Source organism: Mauremys mutica, chromosome 5 (assembly GCF_020497125.1).
Source record: "Mauremys mutica isolate MM-2020 ecotype Southern chromosome 5, ASM2049712v1, whole genome shotgun sequence".
NCBI lineage: Eukaryota > Metazoa > Chordata > Testudines > Geoemydidae > Mauremys > Mauremys mutica.
In genome coordinates, this window is record NC_059076.1 from 57401254 (window position 1) to 57428356 (window position 27103).

Genomic DNA, 27103 nt, shown 5'->3' on the forward strand with positions numbered 1-27103 from the left:
AATATACGAGTGGAATGATAGCCAAGTTAAGGATTAACTCTAAACTACATACAGGGTTGTATAAGATTAGAAGGCTATCTAAAATGTGTGATCAAGTGGTTGACGCAGCAGACCAGCAGCAAGGACTTCCGTGTACTATTCTCAGAATCCCATTCCTCAACTGGATTGATGCATGATATTGTGTGATGTAATAACAGATCCTGCCGGGAACTGGACAGGTATCTCTCAAGATAAGAAAGATTCCAGTGGGGACATGGTTCCTCATCAAAACATTTGCAGAAACCAAGGCTCTCTCAGTGAAGAAGATTAAATTAGAAAGTATGTACTGAAATCTTTGAGAGCAGAACTAAAATCCAAGCCTTGATTCAGGGTTCCTCAGAGCAAAAGTGCCATACAGCTTCCTGGAAATTCCCTGGCACTAAGAGTGGCAAATGGCTAACACATCAGCCCATGCACCATATCCCCAGGATGTAGTCTACAAGTTAGCAGGCATATCTAGCCAAGCTAGCCAATACAGAAGATATTGAATAGGAAGGCTAGGTATCAGCAGGTAGGAGTACACCATATTTCTTCTCAGAGATGCTCAGAAATGTGTCCATATCTCTGGTTGGAATAGAAGAAGATGCACACGACACTGTGCTGCTTCTTGCCATTGACCAAAGCAGGATTTGGCTTTTAATATGGCCTGAAAATTTCATTAACAAATCATGCATCATAATTTCAAGTCTTTAATGAAAACATTAACTAAAATCAGACCTACCACAGGATAGGATCCTTGCAGTACCCTGTCAGACATTTGCCCCTCCTCACCCCCACATCAACACATTGTAATTTAGCATTACTTCTGGTGGGTGGGGGGGGTAGGGAGAGGTTTAAATCAGTTTTCAGTCTAGATGTAAATGATTAGTGGCAGTTTTGTGAATTTATGAATTCATTTGATTGTATGGACTCTATGCTTATACCCTTACAGATGTCTTTCACTACAGACTGTCAGGTTAGATTGCATTATCTGCCTTGTGTTAAACTGAGGCAGTCTAGTGCCTATGTGTCTTTACCTGAATGGAAGAATCATTAAGCATTGCAGACTACAGGCCAAAGACTACAGATTTGCTAATGACTTTTAGCTGCTGTAACAAACAGAGCACATTGGCAACCATAGCCCACAGAAGACTGGAGAACGGAAAAACCCCAGGGGAAGGACAGAAGTGACAACGTGTTAGCATCTGCTGTTAGAAGATGCTGAGGGAGGGATTTTAAGTGCAGGCGTTTGTTATTTTTCCGTAGATCTATGTATCTCTTGAGGTTTTGCTATGAGTAAAGTGTGTGGGGTTTAGAAGAGCCTTTGTATATGCCATGTGTAAATTGCTTTAATTGTGACTAAGTCCACCAAGGATTAAACTATCAATTGGAATGCCCACATAGGTGGAGCAGTGGAGAGGGAGTGCATGAGCTACTGGGGAAACTGGGGAGGAAGGAAGCACATGGGATCAATGATTTTGGTAGAACAGAGCAGACTGGTACCCATACAGCCTAAATGAGCTCCTCTTTGTGTAAACACTTATATCCAAGCCAATTAAGTTCATGTGTAAGACTTGTTTTACTGAAATCAAGATAATACATCTACCATATTCTGTTCCCTTCACCTTTATAATTCTGTCCAAAAAAGCAATCAAGTTTGTCTGGCATGGTTTATTCTAAAATTCTGCTTATTACTCATTTTGTCATGCCCTAGATGTTTACAGATTTCTCTAAATATTTGTTCCATTATAATATGCAAAATGGAAGTTACTTATTAACTATTATTATAAATCATGTATCATTTGCAATACCTCAAGTAACCATCAGACAGCATTCTTCACAGCTGGTGGGCAGGTTATGGCCACCAGAGAGATGAGGACCAGGAGGTATTTCACACAGCTAACATTTTCCAATCAATCCCAGGTCCTCAACATGGAAGCTGTGGAGGACACCTCTCAAGAACCAGCTGGTCTATGTTGGAATTCCACAAAGACCTCTTTCCACTCAGGTCAAGCCAGGCCTCAACTACATCCACACCTGTGGGTGGCAGCTTGGCCCAACATATAAGAAAAATCAAGCTTGCCCACAAAGAATTCTTCAACCATCCAAGGAAGATGGACTGTTGTTGGGGATTCCATACTCAGAAGAATCGAAAGAAGAAGCTGCAAAGGATAGGAAGGCAACACAACAGTCTGCTGCCTTCCTAGAACCAAGATAAAAGACAAGGCATCTCTATAAGATTATATAGGCTTTTGAAGTCAACAGGAAAGGATCCATTGGCAATGGTTCATATTGGCACTAACGACACTGACATCGTGGGATCTCTCTCAGAGAGCAGATGACTTCAGGGATATTAGAAGCTTGCTGAAGAAGACTGTCCAACTGATCTTCTACAAGATTCTTCCTGTTCCAGAAGCAAATGAAGACAGAAGACTCTGGAAGTGAACCACTGGTTAGCTAAGTGGTGGAGGGGTTTTAGTGAAACATTGGTCCACCATCTATGGGGACAGGAGGCTGTGTAGTTTGGATGGTCTCCACCTCAGCAGAAGGGGACCAACTTTCTTGGAGAGAGGCTGGCTAGAGTAGTCAGAAGGATGTGAAAGTAATGACAAAAGGGGAGAGTAAAAAGAGGAAAGATATGAGCACTCAGCACGAAATTGAGACATTGAGAACAAAATTAATCAAGGAACTGAAGGTCACAAGAGAAGAAATTATTTAATTTCCTATATGACAATGCTAAGAGCCTGGGTAACAAAAAATATGAATTGGAATTGCTCATATATGAGCATAAATTTGATCTAGTTGGTATTACTGAAACCGCTGGTGATATGATTACCATGAAGGGAATGTTAAAAATCAGTGGTTATAACCTATTTAGGAAGGATTGAGTGGACAAAAGAGGGGGAGGGTGGAACTCTGTCAAAAATGGCATTACCGGTTTCTGAGTCACTGATAACTCAAACAAAAATTATCCGTAATGCTTATGCATCAATATCTAACAGAAAGCACAAGATAGGGTACAAGTTGGTGTCTACTACAGGCCACCAAATCACACTAGTGACCAGCTCCTTATATAGATATCTATGATGCCTGGGGGGAAGTGGGGAGGGAAGCTGCATGATCGGGGGGACTTCAGTTTGAATGACATATGATGGAGGTCTTATGCTGCCACTACTAGGACATCCTTGGAATTTCTAAATATTATAGATGACAATTTCCTAACTCAAAAAGCATTGCCTACAACATGGGGGAATACTATATTAAACCTCATCTTGACAGATAAAGAAGAACTGATCACAGAACTAAAAATTAATGGTATTTAGGTACAAGTGATCATGACTTGTTCAATTTTGTAATGTACAAACAGAATAAAGTCCAGACCAGTCATATACTCTCTGCTTTCAAAGAGCCAATTTCACAAAGCTGAAAACAATTACTAACCAAATCAGCTGGGAGGAAGAGTTTAATCAGAAAAATGTGAATAATAATTGGGAATCTTTCAACATCTTTCTACTAGATGCACAAAAAGTCACAATACCATGACTGAGGAAGGTGGCCATATTGGTTAAAAACATTGATCTGGTTTAGAGGGGAACTGAAGGCAGCTAAAAAGAGAGTTTAGAGAGAGAGAGAGAGAGATTAGATATAGAAGAAAGGGGAAGGTGACAGTAATTAATATAAATCAAAGGCTAGGAATTGTAGAAAATTTATCAGGGAAGCAAAGGAACACAAGGAGAAATATACAGCTGCAGAGGCAAGGAAAATAAGGAGTTTAAGTATATTACAAACAAAAAGAATACTAAAAATAGTATTGCTCCTTTCCTAGATGGAAATGGTAGAATTATCAATAATAATGCAGAAAAGGCAGAAGTACTCAAATATTTCTGCTCTTTATTTGGGAAGAAACGGATGATGTTGTCATATCATATAATACTCTTTCTATTTCACTAGTCTCTCAGGAGGATATTAAACAACAGCTACTGAAGTTAGACATTTTTAAATCAGCAGCTCTGGATAATTTACACCAAGAGTTTTAAAAAAAGATGACTAGGAGCATCCTGGGTCATTAATGTTGATTTCTCAATAAGTCCTGGAACACTGTGGAAGTTCCAGAAGACTGGAAGAAAGCTAATGTTTTGCCAATATTTTAAAAAGGTAAATAGGATAACCCAGGTAATTATAGGCTTGTCAGTTTGACATCAATCCTAGGCAAGATAATGGAGCAGCTGATCTGGGGCTCAACAATGAAGAACAAAAGGAGGGGAATACAATTACATACCAATCAACATGGATTTATGAAAACAGAGCCTGTCAAACTAACTTGATTTTTCTTTTGATGATACTACAAGTTGTTGTTAAAGATAATAGTGCTGATGTAATATACTTCTGCAAGGCATTTGACTTGGCACTGCATGACATTTTGATAAAAAACTAAAACATGCAGACATTAAATGAATTAAAAACTAGCTAACTGATAGGTCTCACAGTATCATCGTAAATGGGAATTATCGTCAATTGGAAGTGTTTCTAGTGGGACCTGCACGGATAGTTCTTGGCCCTAAGTTATTTAACATCTTTATTAATGACCCAGAAGAAAACAAAATAACCACTGATAAAGATTGCAGATGACACAGAAACTGAGGGAGTGGTAAATAATGAAGGAGACTGACAGAGAAATCTGGATCATTTGGTAAACTGGCCGCAGGCAAACAATGTGTGTTTCGATATGGCTAACGATAAACATATACATTTAGGAACTGAGAACATAGGCCAAACATACAGGATGTGGGACTCTATCCTGGGAAGAAGTGACTGAGAAAGATTTGGAGGTCCTGGTGGATAATCAGCTCAACACGAACTCCCCTGTGACACAGTAGCTAAAAGGGCTAATGCTATCCTTGGAGACATAAACAGGGGGATCTCTAACAGTAGAAAGATTATTTCACTTCTGTATTTGACACTGGTACAATCGTTTGCTGGAATACAGTGTCCAATTCTGGCATTCACAACACAAGAAGGATGTTGATAAACCAGAGAGGGTTCAGAGAAAAGCCACAAGAATAAATGATTAGAAAATGCCTTCTGGTGATAGACTGAGCTCCTGTAGTAGTCTATTTAGCTTACCAAAGAGGAGGTTAAGGGGTGACTTGACTATAGTCTACGTAAGTACCTACATGCAGTGTTCCGTCTAATTTTCCCCACCCATATGTGGAATAAATTTTGATATGTGCACCAACATGGAGGTGATGTGTGACACATCATCTTCATATTGGTGCCCATAACAAAATTGATGTGGTGAGGGTGGGGCCGAGTTCTTGGGGCAGAGGGTTGGAGTGCAGGGGTGTGAGAGCTTCAACTGGAGATGCAAGCTCAGGGATGGGGCCAAGGATTAGGTGCAGAGGGTGAGGGCTCTGGCTGACTGTGCGGACTCTGGGGTGGGGCTGGGGATGAGGGGCTCAGGGCTGGGGCGCAGGAGTGTGATTGCTCCAGCTGGGGCCAGAATGAGGGGCTCAGGGTGTGATGGCTCTGGCTGACAGTGCGGGCTCTTGGGTGGGGCCAGGGATGAGGGCTTTGGGGTGCAGGAGGGTGCTCCAGGACTACAGCGGGGAGAGAGGACTCCCCCTAGCGCTCTCTCCCCTCAGCAGCACCTAGGCTGGATGGGGAGAGGCACCTGTCCCTGCCACGGGAGCTCTGGAGCTGGGACTGCAGGATAGGCACCCCTCCCCATGTCCTAGCAGGTCCAGGCTGGGGGAGGGCCACCCAGGCCGCACCTGGGGCCGGGCCACTCCATGCCACCCCGGCCATGCCTGGGCCTGATCCAGCTGCATCTGTGTCTGGGCCGCTCTGGCTGGTGCAGGTCCGTGCTACAGGGTTAGTTGGGGATGGGGGAGGGGAGCCCCGCCCACAGCAGGTTGGGGGCCAGGCGCCCTTCCCCCACCCCTGTCAGGTCTCCAGGCAGGCTCCCTAAGCACCTGTGTGGTGCTAAATAGGCTGCAGCATGGCTGCACAGCTTACAGGGAACTTAGCCTACATTGGGAACAAATATTTAATAATAAGCTCTTCAGTCTAGCAAGGAAGGTATAACACAATCCAATGGCTGGAAGCCGAAGCTAGAAAAAGTTACACCTTATTTTCAGTCTGAATTTAACAGTGACAGCAATTAACCACTGGAACAATTTATCAAGGGCTGTGGTAGTTTCTCCATCACTGACAAATTTTAAATTAAGGTTGGATGTTTTTTTCTAAAAGGTATGTTCTAGGAATTACATTGGCAAAGCTCTATCACCTGTGTTACACAAGAGGTCTGACTAGATGATCACAATGGTTCCTTCTGATCTTGGAATCTACTGAAGTTCTCTTAAAGTTACTTCTTTATTATTTATTTCTAATATATAAACTATAAAACCATATCAAACGGGAAGATTTGCTGTGAAATAACCAAAGTGATAAAGAATTAGTGAGCTTCTAAAGTGAGAGACAGTTTTATTGGTTCCTCCCTAAAAATATACCCACACATGATTACTGGAAACACAATTGTTATTGTTTCTAACAAAACTGAGAAAAATGCCAGGTCTATGACAAGAAATTTCTCTAATATGCGCCAGATCATGCAATAAGTATGGTATCATGACTGCACCAAAATTAATTTATGATGCTATTTTAAAAGTGTGACAAGAAAAAGTATTCATCTTTTCACTAGCAATATGGAAATAAAATGTGTTACATATTTTATCTATATGGAAGAAAGTATAAACAATTCACACAGACTGAAAGAAACAAAAAAAAGAAAAACTGAAACCTGAAGAATTAGACAATAGGGAGCAGAACTAAAAGTCAAGTAATTCATCTCAAAATAATTATCTGGGGAAGAACTGCCTTTGTATTCTTAAATCTAGTTTAACTCAAATCTACAGTTGGGTCAGGCAGAACTTATTAAACAGTGGCCTTTTATGTGTGAGACCTACATAAAAACAAGCTATTGTGTTTCCTCCACTGCTGCAATTAAGAAACTATTTTCAGAGTGTACTGATCTCTTCAGTGATGAGTGTGCACAAACATACATACATACATAACTTGGTAATTACAAGATCTGAGAGATTCTCTGAGGGGAAATAATGGTTAACAAATGGGAAAGATTGTATCATCATGCTTTTGAACACTGAGATATAAAAAAAATTAAATCAAACTTTTAATGTACTTGACAGTACTTTTTCATATCCTGAAGAAGAATGTGTCATGGGCCATTTACAATACTAAATCTTATGGCAGAGTAATAATCTGCTCATAAAAGTGCTAGATATCTAAAAGTAGTGACCCTTCGACATTCGGAAACAAACCTTTTCTCTTCAGCTCCTAAGCCTGAAAATAGTTCATCGGGGCTTCAAAATTGACACAACACCTACATAATTTTATGGTAAGTGGGAAGGAATTCCACTGCTTTCAACCTTCTTTACTGGTCCTAGCAGTAGCAGTGAAAAAAGGCAGCAAACAGTGCAGGAAACCATCATTTGCTATAGTAAAACAAAGTAGCAAAAACAACTCTGCAAACATGACTCCCGCAGCTGGTTACAACACAAAGGGTAAGTAAATAAATTAGTCCAAAGATATATTTATTTTTCTTTGTTACTGTGGATTACCAAATACCACATAGCAAAAAGATCTGATTTACTGCTACAATGTTGGAATCCTTAACTGAAGTGGCTGGGCTCCACCATAAATATCAATCACTCCCAGACTTCTGACTGAGTGAGTGAGCTGCAGTCCTTTCTGCTGCAGATATGTATGGAACTCCACCTCCACAAGCAATTGCAGCTAGGTCGAGGGTAGCATTCTTCCATGAACCTAACTGTATCTACATTGCATAGGCTACAATGCTCAGGGTGTGAATTTTTCACACCTCTTTTACATATAGTCCAGGCCTGTGTCTCCCACCTGGATGTCCCCTCCTCTGTACCAAACCCAGGGTGTTGAACTCAGCATTGCCAGAGGAAAACCTCAAAAGGAATCAATACCTGTTGTGTACTGGAGAATGCTACTATCTGAAGCATACAGTCTCCTTTCCTGTGTACAGGCAAGGCAGCTCCTGATGGAATTAACACCTGATAATCATACAAACAACACAATAATAGTCAAACAGAATCACATAATATTTCATAAAATTATCCAGGCATCTTCCATGTCCTTCACAGAGGACATGAGCAAGACATTTCTATACTCCAGTAATCCTTGGCTGACAAAACCACCACCTGGGGCCCTAGGCAGCTGGGTATGAAGTACAGCAGTCCTGCAGATAATGTTCTTTACACCAAGTACAGTTCTGTGGCCCCAAAGCAATCTCACCTCTGGTCCTGCACTCAGCATATTTTGGGTAATTCAGACAATCTAGCCCATAGCCTTCAATTTAGCCATTCAGTGCCCAGTAAATTTGTGAAGCAAACACCTATGATACATTGTGAACACCTATGTGATGCCTTACGAATGTGAATTAGTCACATCTGCTTACTCCCACATCTTCCATTTTAAGGGTCTGAGTTTAGACTGCACAGTTTGGGGCTTTAAAGAGTCAGAGCTTTTGGACAAAAAATATTGGCTGAACTGACAGCTTCATTTTATTTATTTTCTTAAAAGAGTTGTAGAAGCATCAGATGTTTCCAAATGTTATTTCCTTCCAGATAAAGTAATTTTCCATTTCCCGAAGGATGAAAACGGCACTATCAGTGATATTTTCATTTATTTTTCAAAAAATATTTTACTTTAGAACCTGAGAGTTCAATAATCTTTTGCCTCAACAGCAAGATTTTGGGAACATATAAAAAAAAACAAAGTTTTTATGTGTTAACAGCAAAGACATCAAAAGGGCTCTCCCTGACACAATGAAGGCAGCCAAAAAGCCTCAATTAGATCATGCATTATGCCAAGATGGAAAGGGTTTTTTGTGACCATCTAAAAGTAAAAAAATATAATGTTTGGTGATTCAGTAAGTGGCATGATGCCCTCTGAACAAATACACCAAAATTGTTAAGAGACAGTGTTTGATTATTAAAGATTACTTGGCATTCTTCAACAGATAAAGGTGTCAATTCTAGTGTCCTGGTCAAAATCCAATCTGGCTAATTACATGATGCCTGCCTAAAGTTTCCCATGCCATTTCAATGGATATGTTATTCTTCACTTCCTGTCCTACAATATGTTCATCTTCCTGTGTTCTGTGAAAAGGGTGGGGGGGGGGAAATAAATGATATATGAATTTATGCTTATGTATATAGTTTTCATATCAATTTCTACAGTGCTTGGAGGCACTGAGTTGAAAGGTTCAAAACAAATTAAAGGTATTGGTCCTTAATCAGAGTTCTGCTGCAGCCCCTCAAAAGGAAGATCATATACTGGTAAGGGGCTGTAAAGATGACAGCCCCTGGGCTATGTCCCCAATAGCATAATGGCCCTACGCCATCCCTGCCTCACAAAGAGATGGCTGGGATCTGGTTCATGGACAAGAGAGGAGATATGGCGAGATCTCACTACGCTCTGGATATTCTGGAGTAGCAGAGGAGCTTCTAGGCAGCTTGTCAAACCTAACATAAATTAGAGCAGCCCCAGTCATGCCCAGAAAGAGACACTTTTGCCTCCTCCTCTCCTCAATTTCAGAACTGTGCCTCGTGCACTCCACTCTTGAAATGCAACCCAAGATTGGGACAACTATTTAGTTAACAGAAAAAGAGCCTTAACAAGACAATGCACCTCAAGATTCTGTATAGCCTTGCGGTTTTTAGTGGCACTGAACCATCTTTTCACAAACAACTTGTCATCAGCCTCCACAGATCAAACAAAGATGGGGGAAAAAAACTCTAGGACACTTCATTCTGTTAATTTGGGGTAAACAGAATTATTGATGTTTATTCACTGTAAAACAAATCGTTATTAGCACAAAATAAGACAACTGCTTTGGGCTTCATTCAGGAAGAATGTATTAACTGCTTTCTTTATAAGTTTATTCTGTATGACAACAGATTAGGTGAAAGACTAAACATACATTTAAGCAAATAGTCCACACAAATTTAAATGCATGTCATAATACTGAAATGTTACCACACCAAAATGCCTGTCACTGTGTGTCTTACGCATATAAAAAAAAATAAAAGGAATGCTAGCTTGGGGCCACATTCTGCAGCCCTTAATTGAGCAAAGCTCCCACAGACAGCTGCATTCTCTCCCATTTAATTTAATCTCCATGGATGATGAAGTGATTACTAGTTTTGACTGGTAGTTCTGCACATTGATTTAAAAAAAAGATAAACAATCGATCTGGGAACAAGCTTCTTAAATGAGATTGAATTACTACTGCCCAGAAATCCATAGGCTAGCATAGTCACAGATGACAGGCCAAATCTTCTGCTGGTGTAAGTTTGGGTGGCTCCATTGAAGTCAATAATTGATGTGCACTTCCTAAGGGTGTGGCCCAATACCCATAAAGGAGGGGTTTCCTCTATGTTGTTTTAGGTATCACAATAAAACACACAGTAGCTGGAAAACATTTTTTTAAAGCAGTACACCAGCATTCTTAAGGGAAACACATAGATTAACATTCAGCTATTACAACTTCTGGGGGGAAAAAAATCACAACACAAAGAGATTGGCAAATACAACACTAAGTCTTGGTTCATTCCCCACTGGCCCTGTGAGGTACAATTTACACTCTTCTGTGCCAGCTGCAGAATTCATTTCCATGGTACTAGTTCCACAGCCTTCCCTTGATAGTTCTTCTAGGTTACAATCACCGGTGGCAATCAATCAGAGCCCCACTAGCAGCTGCCTGGCACATGCACATGAGTTCCAGCTCAGCACTGTACTTGAGCAGAAGCTTAATGTGAATAGTCCCACTGAAGTCAAATTAAATACATGCTTAAGAACTACTTTACTGGACCTGGGCCATAGGACTGAGCCCCTACTCAAAATATCCAACCACCACCACAACTATATTCCCTCCCTCACTATTGCTTCAAACTGATGGGTGGGCTAGCTCACTGCAAGGCCCCAAGTGAAACAAGCACTGCACTTCTGCAACAACCCTCCCGACAGACACAGTCCTGAATTATGCTTCTGAAAGGTGGAGTAATTATGGGCTGAATCTAGTCCCTCATAATAAACTGGATATTAAAAGTAATGCAAAATTAAATACTTAGTTAATAAAAATATATTGCATTTATTTAGTGTACATAAGACTTCTCTTCCAAAGTTCTCAAAGCACTTTTTAGACAATTAATCCTCACAACACCTCCATGAGGTAGGTAACAAACACAAATTCAAATTATTTGAAGCTGAGTAAGGTTTTGAATTCTTTCCAGACTCTCCCAGTACTTCTCCCTTTTAGGGGTGCTTGCCCTGATATTAATTGTACAATTTAACCCCATTCTGACTTTACTCTTTCTTGAGTCTCAATCAATCTTCAAATGGTTGGATAGTCATAGATCCTTGGGAAGCTAGAATAAGATACCATACTTCAAATGTACTGGTGATCCTACGTAGATAACAAATTATTAATGACATTATTATCAGTACTTTTTCTTAACTATTCAACAGATGCTTGAATTTACACAAAAAGTTTCTATTTTGCAGTGCTCTGGCTGACAATGTTTTTGCTTGATATGTTTGTCTGATTTTTTTTTTGTTTTGTTCCAGACTATGATTCCCCCACTCCCAACCATTCAACATAAGGACGTGGATCCATTTGACAACATTGGTTAGTAGTGCACTTTTCTGGCTCAGGAAACTGCACAGTTGCAGTTTTCAGAGAATGTGTTATTTTCTTCTTAAACAATGAACACAAAAATGTCATTCACAAAACCTCCAGTCACCGACTCTTTGTAAAGACGACAGCTTGGATCCAGATTAACCGACGTCTGGATACCAATGAAATGTTACACTAACCTGGGTTTTCAATATCTATAAAATATTTTCATCCATCTTTTTCTAAGTTTATCTGACAGAGTTTTAGATGTAGAAAGGTAGCAATTCGATCATTAAAAACATCCTACAGCTGCTGTAACAATTCACTTATGGGGAATTTTCATCAGTGTCTTCTGTTATCCAACAAATGCATTTTTAACACTAGAGCAGGTTAGGAAATTTGACTTTTTTTTTAATTTTAGAAGTGGGGGTGTTTGGTTGGGGTTTTCTTTGGGGGGGAGGGGGAGACCATGCCAATTCATCAAAACCAAAACTTTTTGTGGGAACATACCAGTTCATCAGGAAAGGTTTATCAGGTTCAGGATGGAGAGACCAATCCACACCAGAATAGCCAATAGCCTGGTAGTCATCTGGGATGTTGGAGACCCAACTTCAAGGCCCTGGTCTGACTCTGGTAGAGCAAGGACTAGAGCAGATTGGAGGAAAGTGGTCAGGTCCTGCCCCTGAGGTGGGTCAGGAGGCCCTGGGAGGGGAAGGACGCCCTGTAGGTGATAAGGGAGGAGATTAGGTCCTGCCCGATGGCCCCTCAGGTGGGCAGGGTTGTAGAGTGAGCCTGCCCTGCACTCATCCTACAGTGGCAGTTCCTTTCCTGTGAAGCTGGGCCCAGCTCCCAGCATTGCAACCTGATACTGCAACCCCATGCACCACTCAGGTTTAGCCCAGCTTTCCTCCACCAGAGGGGTGCCCAGGCTAAATCTTAGGGGTGCTACAACCCAGTGCACCAGATTGCAACACCCAGAGTGTGGCGCTGGGCCCAGCAACATGGGACAGGAGCCATCACAGCAAGGTGAAGTTTTTTGTTTTGTTACGTGCTATTTTGCATTTTCAAAAAAACATGGGGCTCTAGCTATACAGTCAGTCTCTCTCATTGGCCCAATGAATATTTATTTATACTTATTAGAACAGATTCAACAGGAGACTCTGTAGCCCAGTAGTCAAGGCACTCGCTCACATATGAAGTAGGAGACCCAAGTTCAAGTCCCTGGTCCAAATCTGGCAGAGCAGACGCTGGATTTCCAGCATCCCAGGTGAGTGCCCTAACCACCAGGCCACTGGCTATTCTAAGGTGGTTGGGTCTCTCTCTCTCCTTCTTGATGCTGAATCGGAAAATTTTCATAATACGGAAAAACCATTTCCTGCCCGGCCCTATTAAACACACACCAAAAAACAACAAAACAACAACAAAAGTCTTAACTTGTGCCCTAATTGTAAAGTTCACATTCATATGTTCTAGGCATATGTTTTAGGAAATGTTAAACCCACTTAAAATAATGCTCCAAATTTATAAAATTTTCCTCTATAATTACTTTCTAATAAGTAAAATCTAGTACTGGATCATTATGCAAAAGCGTCAGAGTAAGTTTATATTCAGGCTAAAAGTTTTGTTTAAGGCACGTGGGACAGATTTTCGGGTAGAAAACCAGTGCCGTAATTAGGCATTTTAGCACCCAAGGCAAGAAAGCATATTTGCACCTCCTACCATTTTTTCCCATCCCATTCTTCCGCCCCTGCAGCTTTGCATCCTAGGCATCTACCCTGCTCACCCAGCCCTGGTTACAGCCCTTCAGAAAAGCATTTCAGCACAATAAAGATAAGGAACACTCAGCTCCCCCTCTTACCTCAGCTGATTTAGATAACCTAAAATACAGGCGAGGTTGTTATGACATAATGGAGCTCGAAACTATCTGGATGAGCTGTGTGCTGTACTTTTGCTCTTCTCCTTGACACTGGTAATAAAAAATAAAGAAAAAAACAATCACAAATAAAAACTCTTGGTATGGCTTTCTCCTGACACCAAATTACCAGATCCAGACTAGCAAAAACAAGCTTAGTTGAGGAAAACTATAGTAAAAGAAATGAGTGCTGAGTTTGAGATTTATATTATATTGGTTGTTTTATACTACTACATAGCAATAAAGAAACTAAAGCATTCCACTGTTTATTATATGTCTTGTTTCTTCTTATTATTTCATGAGTAGCAACTACATATATTGTATATATCCTAATTTAAGTTAAGTTTTCTGATATCCTTCAGAATTGGTAAATATTAAAGATAATTACTGGAAAAGCAGCTTGCCTGATCCAGGGACTAACGTATAAATGTGTTGTGCTGATCTTCATCTGTCTAGATACTTACTCAGCCTTCATCATTGTAGTATCTGAGGACCTTGCAATCATTAATTGATTTTAACCTCACAACCTCAGAGAGGTTTTATGAAGCATTATCCTCATTTTACAGATGGGCAACTGAGGCACAGAGTAGATTAAGTGACCTGCAGAATAAGTCTGTAGCAGAACAGAGACTCAATCCTACTATCCATCCAGTCTCCTCAGGGGGGGAAATGTCACTGGATAACAAAATTTGGCATTATGCTCAAATTATGATTTGTAGGAGGTTTTGTTTAATCACCAAGAATTAGTTTTCGGTATATACAGATAAATTAGATGTGGTAGTATCAGTACTGTAACTGGATTTATCTACGTTTTACCTAATTTACATACAAGTACAGAAATTTATTTCAAAAAAATAATTAGTACTTTTTAAATGTACTTAAAATACTACATTTAGGGAGACTTTGGTATTCGGGAAGATATTTTAAATATCTAATACTTAAAATAGCTTTTGCTTTCAAAGGCTCTTCATAGTTGTCTTTGCAATATTAGCAAAGTATCAGCTCTATTTGCATTTACCCAAATATTCCTTAATTAGTTCGGTGCAATGCTCTTTGCTGACAGTATTCTGGTTCCATATTATCCTTCATAGCACATCTTATCCACCAGGTGTATTCTGCAGTGAAATCATACTCCTAATGCTGATTTGGTGACATCACAGTCAATTCCACATGGCAAAAGACTCAGGATTAAGAATTCACTGCCAGATCAAGCAAAAGGAAACTAAGCAAGAGGTAGAAACTCTCATTTGAAAACATTTCTCTCTCTTTTGCAAATGTGCTTTTTCCTTGTTTTAAATGTCTCTGATTTTTTTTTAAATCAAACTAATGAGTAAGAGGTTCAATAGAACCTTATATTGTGCCAAATTCTGCCCTCAGTACACCCAACTTACATTTAAATCAATACAAACTGTTCATGAGTGTGTCGCTGGCAGCAGATGTCTGACACTTTTTATTTTCCTGGAAGGCGAAATGATGATAATTTTAAATATTTAGTCATTATCTCGTGAACATCCTCTCCCTTGCTATTACCATCCTATGTCCAATCTTCTCTTTTCTGAAGAGCATTTTGGAAAACGTTCTCCTCTCTCATTGTCTAAACAATCTCATTGGTCATTTCCAGCCTATTTGCTACTTTCCTGGTACTAGAACATTTGGTCAATGATCTTCCCATCTGTCCTGCTCTCCTCATCCTGCTGCTTCACATCATTATATTTGATACGATCAACCCTAACATGATTTTAGATCATCTGGGCTCTCTGGCATCTCATCTAACCACTACAGTTTTGTAATGAACTACGGTCACTTCTGTGTCACTAGATCCTCTTCTGTTACATTATTCCCTAAGGCTTTTCCCTTCTCCTCCTTTTCTACAATTCTTTCCCACCACTCTTTCCCTTGGCCACGTATTTTCAAAAGTCAATCTTGGGAATTATTTCTATGCGGCAGATGTCAAAAGATATAACCCCTGCCTCATTTCAACTCATTTTCCTCCTCTTAAGTTCCTGACTCTGCCACAATTTCCTGTAAACAAACAGGAAAAAACTAATTTCCTACTACAGGAGGTCCCTGGTATACGGCTCCCCCTTATCTGTCGTTTCGCATATCTGTCGCTCATCAATAGGGGATGATCTGAGTCAGTTCCATGTCAGTCCCAATCTGCATATCCATCGTGGGCAGTCAACACCCTCCCACTCCTCCCCACTGAAATCAGCTGTTTCGAGGCATGCAGAAGGCTTGGGGGGAAGGGGAAGGAGTAGGGACAGGGCGCGCACGGAGATGGGGCAGAACTTGGCAGGAAGAGGTGGGGTGTAGGGGGAGCGGGAAGAGGCGGGGTGGGATGGGATTTTCATTATCCATTGCCCTTTTCAATAACACAGCCCCAACGTATACCAGGGACTCGCTATACTAATTGGTGAACACCTTCATCTCTCTGCCCCCATCAGCTCCAATCCGGTATTCATTCCTGTCATGATTGTTTATTCAACGTAGCCACTATCTTTTTTTCCTTCTGTATATTTCACCAATGTCTGCCAGCGTGAGGTTTGAAACAGTGCTCTCATTGGACACTTCTTCAAGCAATCCTTTGACATTCATGCCTTTGACTGTTCTCAACTATTTTAATATAATTTTATAATCTCCCTAAATCCCAACTTTTGGACATAACAAAATTATTAAATACAATGGTTCATCTCTTCAGTTGGGAGAAACAGATATTCACCATCCTCAGAAATCTTCACTAGCTTCCTGACCATTTCAGAATTCAGTTCAAAATCCCCCATCATCTTCTTCAAGATCCTACATGGAATGTCCTCCATGAGCTCTGACCTTATTTTTCCCTATTTTCTAGCCTCAAAATGGTTGGGAGACTGTTCTGAGGTGATGGCACAAGAACAACAGACTTCCTGCACTGAATAAGGTTACTGTCAGCCCCAAACTGAAAACCCATCCATTCAACATTATAGCTTCCACTAGCTGAACCTTCCAGTTTTCCTGTGTTCTAGTTTCTTCAGAAACTTGGCATATATGCACTCTTTTTCATCTCTGTCCCACTACACATACAGCGCTAGCTACAGCAAGTATTGTAACCTATGTAAGTTTACTTGAATATGCTGTTGCAGACTTTAAATACAAGTATTCTATACAAGAAAAATATAGACTAAGCCTAATCCTGCACACCTCCCAGCTCCATCTGGCCATTTTTCCTGACCAATCCAATCTCACTGGATTTAAATGAACAGCAGATGCCCTCAGCACCTTGCAGGGTCGGGCAGGGTACAGCTCTCTAGGCTCTCAAAGTACCTCCTTCCCATTCTCACTAAGGCCACCTCACATTAAAACTCACAAATCCTTCTTTAAATCACTCTTTACCCTCCATTCAATTATCCAATCCCCCGCTCCTGTACAAAACTCTCCAATATTTCTTGACTCCCACGGAGGATGCTCTTTCTCCAAGATGAACCTACTGCGGTAAAGTCACTCGACCCTTTAGAGCAGCTCCTAAGTTTTGTCTTCCCTCCACCCAACTATCAATGAGGTTATACTCTCTACATAAAGTCACCAGAATTTTTCCCAAATTCTGTATCTAAATATTCCTGGATCAGCTTTCAATTACTCCACTTCAAGGAACAGAACATTTTTCACCTGAAAAATCTTATTTTGAACTAATTAAACTCAAATGTATTGTATTTAGCTTGAAATAAAAATTCTATTTCTGAAGACATAAAAAGTACTCTTTTCTCTACTTTATTTAGTGTCTTTAAAAAAAAAAAAGACTGGAAGAGCAGAATTCAAAGTAATCCTTGATTTGTGGAGGTCACAGTTTATAGCTCTCCACAGAGCATTAAAAGCAGTCTCCATCATATTATTGCACAGCCAAATCGGTAAACAGCAAGGGATGGCGACAAACAACTGAAAGTCTGCAACCAAAGGAAGCAAGAGACACTAGCAAATTTGATATTTGTGTCTTAAGTCAATCAGAAGAAAGAAGAGACAAAAGATAGGGTTGTGAACCTTCCCAGATTGGCCAGGAGTCTACTAGAATCAGCATTGTTCTCCCAGTGACTATTGAAAGCAATCCAGGAGATTTTAATAGGTACAGTACAATTAATGACATTACATCATGTTGGTGGGGGGGGGAATCTCCCAGAATAGCTTAAGTCAGAGTTAGCAACCATAGACAAAGGGAATCCACTTGGGGAAGAAACCTTTAAAAATTTCTTAAACAATGATTTAGAAGTAGGGCTTGGTTTATTTATGAAACAGAAAACAGGATATTAACAAGAACACATATTTAAGAGTGAAGAAATCCAAATCCTTTACAGTATAGGCTCTTGGGGTCAAGTTCAAAGGTGCAATCTGGTCCCCTTATACTACTTCTTAGACAATGCAAAGCAGCTGGGTGCTGGCCACTGATAGTCAGCAAAGAATCCTCTTTGCAGAGGGGAACCCCCAGTGACAAATCTAGGGGAGACAGGTCACACACCAGGGATCCCATGTGCCCCTATGTTAGCATATGGATATGCTAGGGACAGGATGGAGGCAGTGCTCCACTACATTAATCTTCTGCTGGTGCCAGGGACAGACTGGCACAGAACTAGGTAACTGTAATCTGCTCCCTGATGCCTCTCACCATATGCTCAGTTGTGCGCTCCCACAGGAAAATTGAGCCCTTGTACTTTAGGGAATCCACTTTAAATAAGTCCTCTGAATCAGAAAGATACAGTCACATAAGTGATAGGACCACCTATAAAGTTTAGATGTGGATTCAAACATTTCCAAACTTTGGGAGTGTTTGGATCCAGAGTTTCAGCGTGCGCTCATTTCTGGCAGACATAATACAGAGAACTGGAGAACTCCATCCCCTCAGAGAGTGAGGCCCAGATCCTCAAATGTATTTAGGTGCCTAAATACCTTTGAGTCACTGACACTGAGTGTTCACTGATCTCTGAAGTTCTGAATGGCTTCTGATAATTAGAGGCCATACATTTAGCCTGTAGAAGTTACCATAAACGGCATGGTATATTTACTTACGTCAATGAATTACTGTACATAGTGCTGTTTCTAAAGGTTACTCAAACAAAAAAACACCTCTCAGTTAAGTATTACATATATCCAATTCTCAGTACAGTTGGAGAATGCTAAATAACTACTACAGCAATGGCAGATTATTTATATGGCAGTTTGCCTGTGGACTTCAGAGATCAAAGTCCCACTGTGCGAGGCACTATATACTGTACTCTGCCCCACCCCAGCTCCCCAAAATAAAAGATAGTCCTGCCCCTGAAGTGCTTACAATCTAAGTATGTGACCATAGACAATGGCTGTATGCACCAAACCAGATGTAAAAAGCACAAAGGAACAACGAAACAACTATGCACAACACAAAAAGCAGGGGTCACAGCACGCCAGTTTGTCTAATTATTGTCTTTTTTTTTTCTTGGTGGGTATAATGGCAGAGGAGTGTTTTAATGAAGGGAGTTGCAGGAGGACAGAAAGGTGGCTTTAAAAATATCTAAAAGTAACTCATTCATGGGAATGAGCATGGGAAAAGCATAAAGGTGCTTTGATGTTTAATGCTTATCAATAAACTCCTTAAATTTATGTTTCGATGTTTCAAACTTTTACATTTTAATGTAGCTTGTGAAAAGCTATAAGGATTTACATCCTTTGAATTACTGTTAATTTATAAAAATGGTATTAATATTTGAAAATGTTATCTCACATTTTAAACAGAATTTTTATTTATTAGTGATATTCGGAAACCAAGTACATGCAAGAATGTTTCAAAGAGAGGTCTTCAAAGTAAAATGGAGTGGTTTTTAATTTAGGTCATAGTAATAAGATAAAATAGGTTTTAAAGTTTTAAGGTTCAGCATCTTTGGACAGACACCAGTACATGAGTGAGCAGTCAAATTGATTGGCCTGGGGAAGCACTCATTCTGGATGTGCTCTTTGGCCAGTGCCAAACACAGCTGAGGTTGCATCAGTTGGCCAAGTGGGAGATGTGTGCGTGTGTCTGTCTTGCACTTGTCTCAGGTGTCTGGGCAGACTTTCTGCTATGCCCTGGTCTATGCCACTAGAAAGTGGCATAGCCTGGACTGAATCAAACCAGCTCTCTACTACTTTTTGCTTGAACTCAGCTTAAGATGATGATGCAGCAGTTCCAAAAGACAGGGATTTTTAAAGATTTATGGTTGAATTTCTTAGGCTATGTTGACAATTGCAGGATTCCAGGTTTAGGACTATATTTAAATGTGCTTTGGAATTCTAGGTGCTTTTCCTTCCCCATCCCTTCCATTCAGCTGAATAAACGGCAGTGCTAAATTTCCTAATTAATTCTCTCCCTCTCCCCATCTCTTTTATCCTGTAGTAACTGCCTTAATCTCTTTTACTTATTCTGAATGTTAGGAGCACAGATGGACAACGGAGTCAGGCTCTGCAGCATTACCCCACCCAACACCAATGGCAGTCTCTCTCTGTGAGCTCTATGGTGATCAGGATACTCAAGTGGGTAGAGGTGGAGCAGGGAAGATGATCACTGAGACATTACAAACCCAATCCCATGAAGGATCACTGAATAAGAATACTGCTAACCTTGATTACATTATTATACCCACTGTCACAAATACTGTATGAACTCTCCCTCCCTCCCTCAACCCAAGAGAGTTTTGAGGACAGCATAGATCGGGGAGCTAATGAGAAACTCTGTGGAGTTTTACACTGTCTGCATATGGATCTCCTAAGATTTTTCAGGTTCAGTAAAAAAAAGTCATCCCCCCTCCCACCAGAATACCACCATGGAAAATGCAAATAGAAATTCTTGGATTTTTCTGTCCTACATGAGTATTTTTCCATGTAGGAGAGGACTTGTCCAAAAATCAGTTTGCTTCATTAATCTTTTTAGCTTAAGGTTGTCCTGTTTTGAAAGGATTTTTTCATTCCCGATGATTTCAATGGGCCAAATTCCACAGAATCCAAAATGTATCTGTTTCAAATTTTGAAATTGTTGGCTAACCTCTTCCCTGTTTCTACTACATGCACTGTGTTCCATACACTTTACATTTCACAACATATCCTATGTACCGTAATTTTTTTTTAATGGCTGTGCATTTTCCTGGGTGGTTTTGAATTGTGTCATACATGCTATTTTTAATAATCTGTGTGGATGTCAAACGTCAATGTGCCTTTAATCTCCTGCTTCCACATTTTGGGGGAGCGAGGCTTTTGCATGCTAAGGAACCACAAATTTAATTGTCTTTCATACTTACAGACTTTTATCCTGGCATGTTTGTGATTTTTCCATGTTTATGGAGAGGCAGTTTCTGTTGACCGTTATAGCTATCTCAAGAAACTGGCAAGAAAAAGTTACAATTTTCTGAAGTATTGTGTTTTGAATTGCTGATTTTATTTTTAATTAATCATTATATGCTTAAAATTGTTCTCAGTCCCATGGGCAGAAACGGGGTTAAAACAATCTCTAACGTGAGAGAGGTCGCTGCAGCCCATCATTGGAGCTTCATAGCTTAGTCTTCTTCTGCAAAAAAAAAAAATCAGTACAAATTGAGTAATTTCCTATTTTTTAAAAAAATATTTTTTTTAAAGTGTGTGTTTCAGTCAATGTCAGGTAGTTTAAGACCAAGATTCTACATTTTAGAAGATATATGAGAATATTTCAGGGTTTTTTTGTTGTTGTTTTTTTTTACACTGCAGTGAAAATGTGAAAAGGAGGAAGAGCTTTTGAGGAAACCATTTTTCCTTGCAAGTGTGTCAAAAAATTTTGTATTGTTTCTTCTGTAAATAGGTTAATTGGATTAGCTATATTATGTTCTCTGCTATCCAGTTGGCTCTTTGCCGCTAGCAGATAAAGCTGTTTACCCATAATGTGTATGCTAGTTGTATTATCTCTCTGCTACTCGGTAGTTCTTTTAGGGCATTTTTTTTCTCTTATACGGCATTAGCCATTGATAAGTGCTAGATGCTGCATGCATGGCCTTTTTCTTGCAAGTGAAATTTCTGAACCTACTTGCATTGTTATTTCTCCGCTGAGAGTTCATGTTTAATGGGACAAATGGTTTGAGGCTTAGTTTTATTTTTCATATGAGATAAGGTTGGGTTTTTTTTAATTGTCTGAAGTACTATAATTAATAAACTAATATAAACATGTAAAACCTTCAAGCTCTGAATTTCATTTACTGCGTAAGTTCCATCAGCCCTCATTGGCAGAAACTTCTGCCTGGATAGGTGCGACCACAGAAGAACAAGTTACCTATGACTCCCACATCACCTATATGCCCACAGCTGAGTATCATAAGCCAGGAAGTTAGAGGGATACACCAGAAAAAAGGTGAGATAAGTACATCTTCTAAGCAGCCCCCACCATCAATAACAGGAGGCAGTTTGAGCCATGTTCAGGTCTGAAACCTGCATGAGATGAACTCAGGATTGTGGCAGAGGGGAGATGTTGAAGAAGTTTGGATACCACAATTTTCTCAATAGTCTTCTGGAGAAAAGGCAAACTCAAGACCGGGCAGTAATTAGTGAGGTTGCTGGCATTAGGTGTAGACTAATTTCTATTTTAAAATGTTATGGTATGCATAACAAACATTTTAAAAACTATAAAGATATCTGTTTAACCAGACATTCACAATGTACAATAATATCTCAAAAATAAAAATGGCGTAAGGGTTCATCTTCTAGAGCATATACAAGATACTCTTATTAAATGAAATATTCTGCTGTTCAAATGTTGAGGACTGTTTCCCTATTGTCATTCTACAGAGCACAGTATCAATTAAATTTATAAAATCAAGAGATAGAATGGGTTGGATGCTTTATAGTCAAGGTTTTCAGGCTACTCTCAAAAGATCTGCCTACCAAATCAACACATTAAATCTTATACAGAGTGACCCTGATTCCGGGCTGACACTGAACTCACTCATGCTTCAGAAGGGAGGGAAATGTTCGCCATTTTCAGGGGGCGGCGAAATGTCTAGAGCCACCCAAGCACGGCAGCATGCCGCAGGGGGCACTCTGCCGGTCGCCGGTCCTGCGGCTCTGGTGGACCTCCCGCAGGCATGCTCCACCGAAGCCGCTGGACCAGCGGACCCCCCACAGGCACGCCTGCGGGAGGTCCACTGGAGCCGTGGGACCAGCGGACCCTCCACAGGCATGCCGCCAAAGGCGGCCTGCCTGCCGCCATCCTGGCGATCAGCAGAGCGCCCCCCGCGGCATGCCGCCCCAAGCACTTGCTTGGCATGCTGGGGCCTGGAGCCACCCCTGGCCATTTTGTTTCCTCCAGATTCTGAGTCCAGCCAGATGCCAGGCCAGGTACCCCAGTGTAAGCTAGAGTACCCCTTAAGATGCTCTAACTTATGCTCAGTTGCCTATGATCCCAAGGCCTGTTCAGGCAGCCAAGAATAGCCCAGGCATAAGGACAGTCCTGCCATGACCTCTTCCCCCAGATATGCCCCGATACTCTTCCTATGCTGAGGGACAGGAAGGAAGTGCCATAGTACCAATACTCTACCTCTGTGCATTTCTACACTGAGATAACTTCCAAGTAAAGATAGCGTTTGTCCTGATTTGTGCTGCCAGATCAACGTACAACAGGAAGAGAGGGGGCCAGTATAAAGGCCAGTACATATAGTGCATCAAGCTTTGAAAAAATTTACCAGACTCCTACTAGTCCAGATGAAAGATACTTGTGTCATTGCATTTGTCCCCTGACTCAAAGCTATGCTATAACAAGCTAGCAGCATTTGCCTTACATGCCCCCATCCTGGTAATGGGGGTTGTCCCACATTAATGGGATCTGCTAAGTCACTGAGGGCTAGTCTACACTTACCAGCCGGGTCGACCCGGTGAGTTCGACTTCTCGGAGTTCGAACTATCGCGTCTAATCTGGACGCGATAGTTCGAACTCCGGAAGCGCCGCGGTCGACTCCGGTACTCCACCACTGCAAATGGCGGTGGCGGAGTCGACCTTGGAGCCGCAGACTTCGATTCCGCGGCGTCTGGACGGGTGAGTAGTTCGAACTAGGGTACTTCGAATTCAGCTACGCTATTCACGTAGCTGAATTTGCGTACCCTAGTTCAACCCCGCTTCTTAGTGTGGACCAGCCCTGAGGGAAATAGCTTGTTACCCTACTCAAATATAAGAGATGGGAGTCCCTCTCTGGATCAAGCAGATATAGGAAGTGTAGGAAGAATAGTATTGATCTAAGACCAGTAGAAGCAGCCAAGCATGAGACGATTTGAGCTCAGCTTATGCTAGCTTATCAATTTCTGCACTATTAAAATCAAAACCTGTGAAGAGTGCAAATTTAAGTTCTAAATAGGGTTTGAGCTACTTTTGAGAGCAGAAAACTGCACCTGTGTGTGCAGATGCTTGCTCTCATTCATTCTTTTAATTTACATTGGCATGTATTCACCTTCACACCTGGACACCTTCTCTCAGCTCAAATCTAGGTGAACAGGAGGCTCTCTGCTTCCCAGCCCCTCCTCCACACCTAGGCCTGGTGTTCCTTGATTCCATTCCTGTCTAGTGAAGAAGCAGTGGCTCCAGGTACTCTGCCATCTCGGTCCTCTCTTACAGGGGCGGCTCTAGGAATTTGGCCGCCCCAAGAAGTCATGCCTGCGGGAGGTGCACCGGAGCCGCGGGACCAGCGGACCTCCCGCCGGCATGACTGCGGAGGGTCCGCTGGCCCCGTGGCTCCAGTGGACCTCCCGCAGCTGCGGAGGGTTCGCTGGTCCCGCGGCTTCGGTGAAGCATCCGCAGGCATGTCTGCGGGAGGTCCACTGGAACCGCAGCTCCAGTGGACCTGCCTGCCGCCCTGCCGGCAAAATGCCGCCCCAAGCGCGCGCTTGGCGCGCTGGGGTCTGGAGCCGGCCCTGCTCTCTTACCTACCATTAAAACAGTAGCTTTCACTGAGATCTGAATCTGGCCCATAGACTTCAAAGATGGCTAAGTATCATTATCTCCATTCCCCTTTACAGATGGAGAAACGTAGGCAGAGAAGTTGAGTGATGCACTCATGGTCTTGCAGTGAGCCAGCAACAGCATTGAGAACAGAAGCCACATCTGAGTGCTATCCTATCTATCCATTGGACCATGCTGCCTCCACTATGAACTTTTTAGGAGCGACAGAATATGACCTCCATTTAATTTTTATTTAAACTATTTTTAATTAAGTTACTTTTAGAAGTAGACAAAAGACCAGATTCGGACCTTAATTTAAACTAGTGTAAATCCAGAGTGTCTTCACTAGTTTCAACAGACTTGCTCCACTATAAACAGGGTCAGAATCTGGCCCTAAGTATACTACTTAGGAAAGGAGATATATAAACAGCATTGCTGATGGCACAACAAAGGCGCTGTTGAATTATTTAGCTTAACAGAACTGGCAATTAAAAAGTGTTCCAAAAATGTAAATTGGAAACTAAGGTCATGACTACCAGTGTTGTCCCTTGTTGCCTTTAACCATGGCAGATAATGCATTTGTTTTAAAGTAGTTTGAATTCCACATTAGAAAAAACACTTCTACTTTGAGCTCTGAACAATAGTGGGAGATACTGCACTTTTAAATCACAGAAATAGAATCCTGAAGCCTACCAACTGAGTTTATGGAACCAAAACAGCTTCTGACAAAAAATATAAGGGATTTTCCCTGGGCCTGTGGCAGATGTTTATTATTATTTTAAACAGTCAAAAAAAGCATAAACATATATGAATTAGAGTAGTTCACGAGCAGCAAGTTATTAACTGTCTATATATTTATTAAAAAGTGAACCACAAACCTAGGTGAATTTCCACTTTATTTTTACCTGCACTATCTTGTTTTGATTAACTGAATGAGACAGAGGAGAAACAAAATAGATCGTAGCTTCAGGCGAGATGCCCAACTCTGTCAATCTTTTGTAATGTGCCAAAACTGATTAAGCTGGAGGTAATTTAATCAAGTTTAAAATGAGTAAGCATAATTTTGCTGTTTTCAAAACAGGCCAATTCTGTATTCTTTTGTTTATATAAATCTTAATACATATTCACGGATAGCTCTGAGACAGTGAGTCATTCAATAAACTGAACCAGTGCTGGCTTAGATATTTTAAATATTTATAATGAATGTATCTTCCTAGGCTAGTATAGAAAAAAAAATTTTTGGAAATACAAAAAAAATTTGTGTAAATACAAATAACTATTAGCATTTCGGTTGCAAGGAGCCATTCCTATAAGATTCGGAGCTCCCTTAGCTCCAATCTCCCTTTAGGCATGATCCTCTTCTCATTCAAGCCATTGGCAAACTTCCATTGACTTCAGTAAGAGTAGAAATAGACCCAATGTGTGCTGCAAAGATCAGTATACAGCTGTGCCAGTTTGTTTGCCCAAGAAAACCAAAGGCTGCTACTCAAGCAAGAGTACTGAAATAAGCTGCAAACACTAAATAAATGGTGCAGAGTGGTGATTTGTTTGCTCTGTTTAAGTCCAAGCAACAACAAGCAGCATCTAGTCTCCTACGCTGGCATGGAGAATTAACAAAGATTTCTTTGCTGCAGATAATAGATTATAAATATTAAGGCTGAATTTTCAAAAAACTGCATCAATGGTTCATCTGCAAGAGTGTCTACTCACTTATTGTGCCTTCAAAAACCTATTACATATGCAAAAGTATTTATTTGCAAAAGAAATATCTGACCCCATAAAAACCTATTTTCTGCAAGTGCATCCTTCGCACCATCATGAGAATCTGGTTTTAAAAGCTATCAAGGATTACCAAAGTTTGAAGCTGTAAAATGTATTAGCGTACTAGCAGTAAAGTCAGGGAACCATGGCATTTTGATCACTAAACATTTCTACATGTATCTATTTTCTTCTGATAGTGGTGCATTTTTTTTTAAACACTGTGTTGAAAAATCCAATTGCTTTTTACGTTAAAGAGATTTTTTTTCAGTTAACAGATTTAGCATTTCACGTGCTCTGAAACTTGTCCATTTCCCCCGCCCCAACTGTCCAATGTTAAGTGCAAAGTACCACACATATGTATATATTTTGACAGCCAGTGAAGACTTAATCCCAATGTCTGAACAGTTTCTCTTAGAATCTATAAGAAGCAAAAATCTAAGTCAGAGAACTAAAATCCAATTTATTAAAAAAGTATTCACGGGGTTCGATCAAGCTGCGATTACATATAAGTTTACTTGCATATATATATATATATATATATAAATATAATGCTGCTCAGGGATTGGGCATAGAACTCCTACAGTTAAGGTCATCTGGTCCTTGCTTTTATGTTGTTAGACAGGACTAAGATCTCTAGGCCATCACCCATTTGATGCCACACACATTGACTTGTGGATTTCTAGTCAATTTGATTCCCTCACATTCTGTAGTTATCTTGCTACTTAAAATTATTTGTTTTTAAAATGGTTGTTTCAACTTAAATCCAGAC

The 27103-nt window shown here is 40.7% G+C and overlaps 1 protein-coding gene across 1 annotated transcript in view; it reads right to left on the reverse strand.

Annotated features, from left to right (window-relative positions):
• INPP4B (inositol polyphosphate-4-phosphatase type II B) overlaps positions 1 to 27103 on the reverse strand; it is a 516678-nt gene that overhangs the window by 483030 nt on the left and 6545 nt on the right. The window contains exon 2 of the mRNA XM_045019298.1: positions 13602 to 13709. The gene's annotated coding sequence lies outside the window, so the exon portion shown is untranslated. The remainder of the gene's footprint in view (positions 1 to 13601; positions 13710 to 27103) is intronic.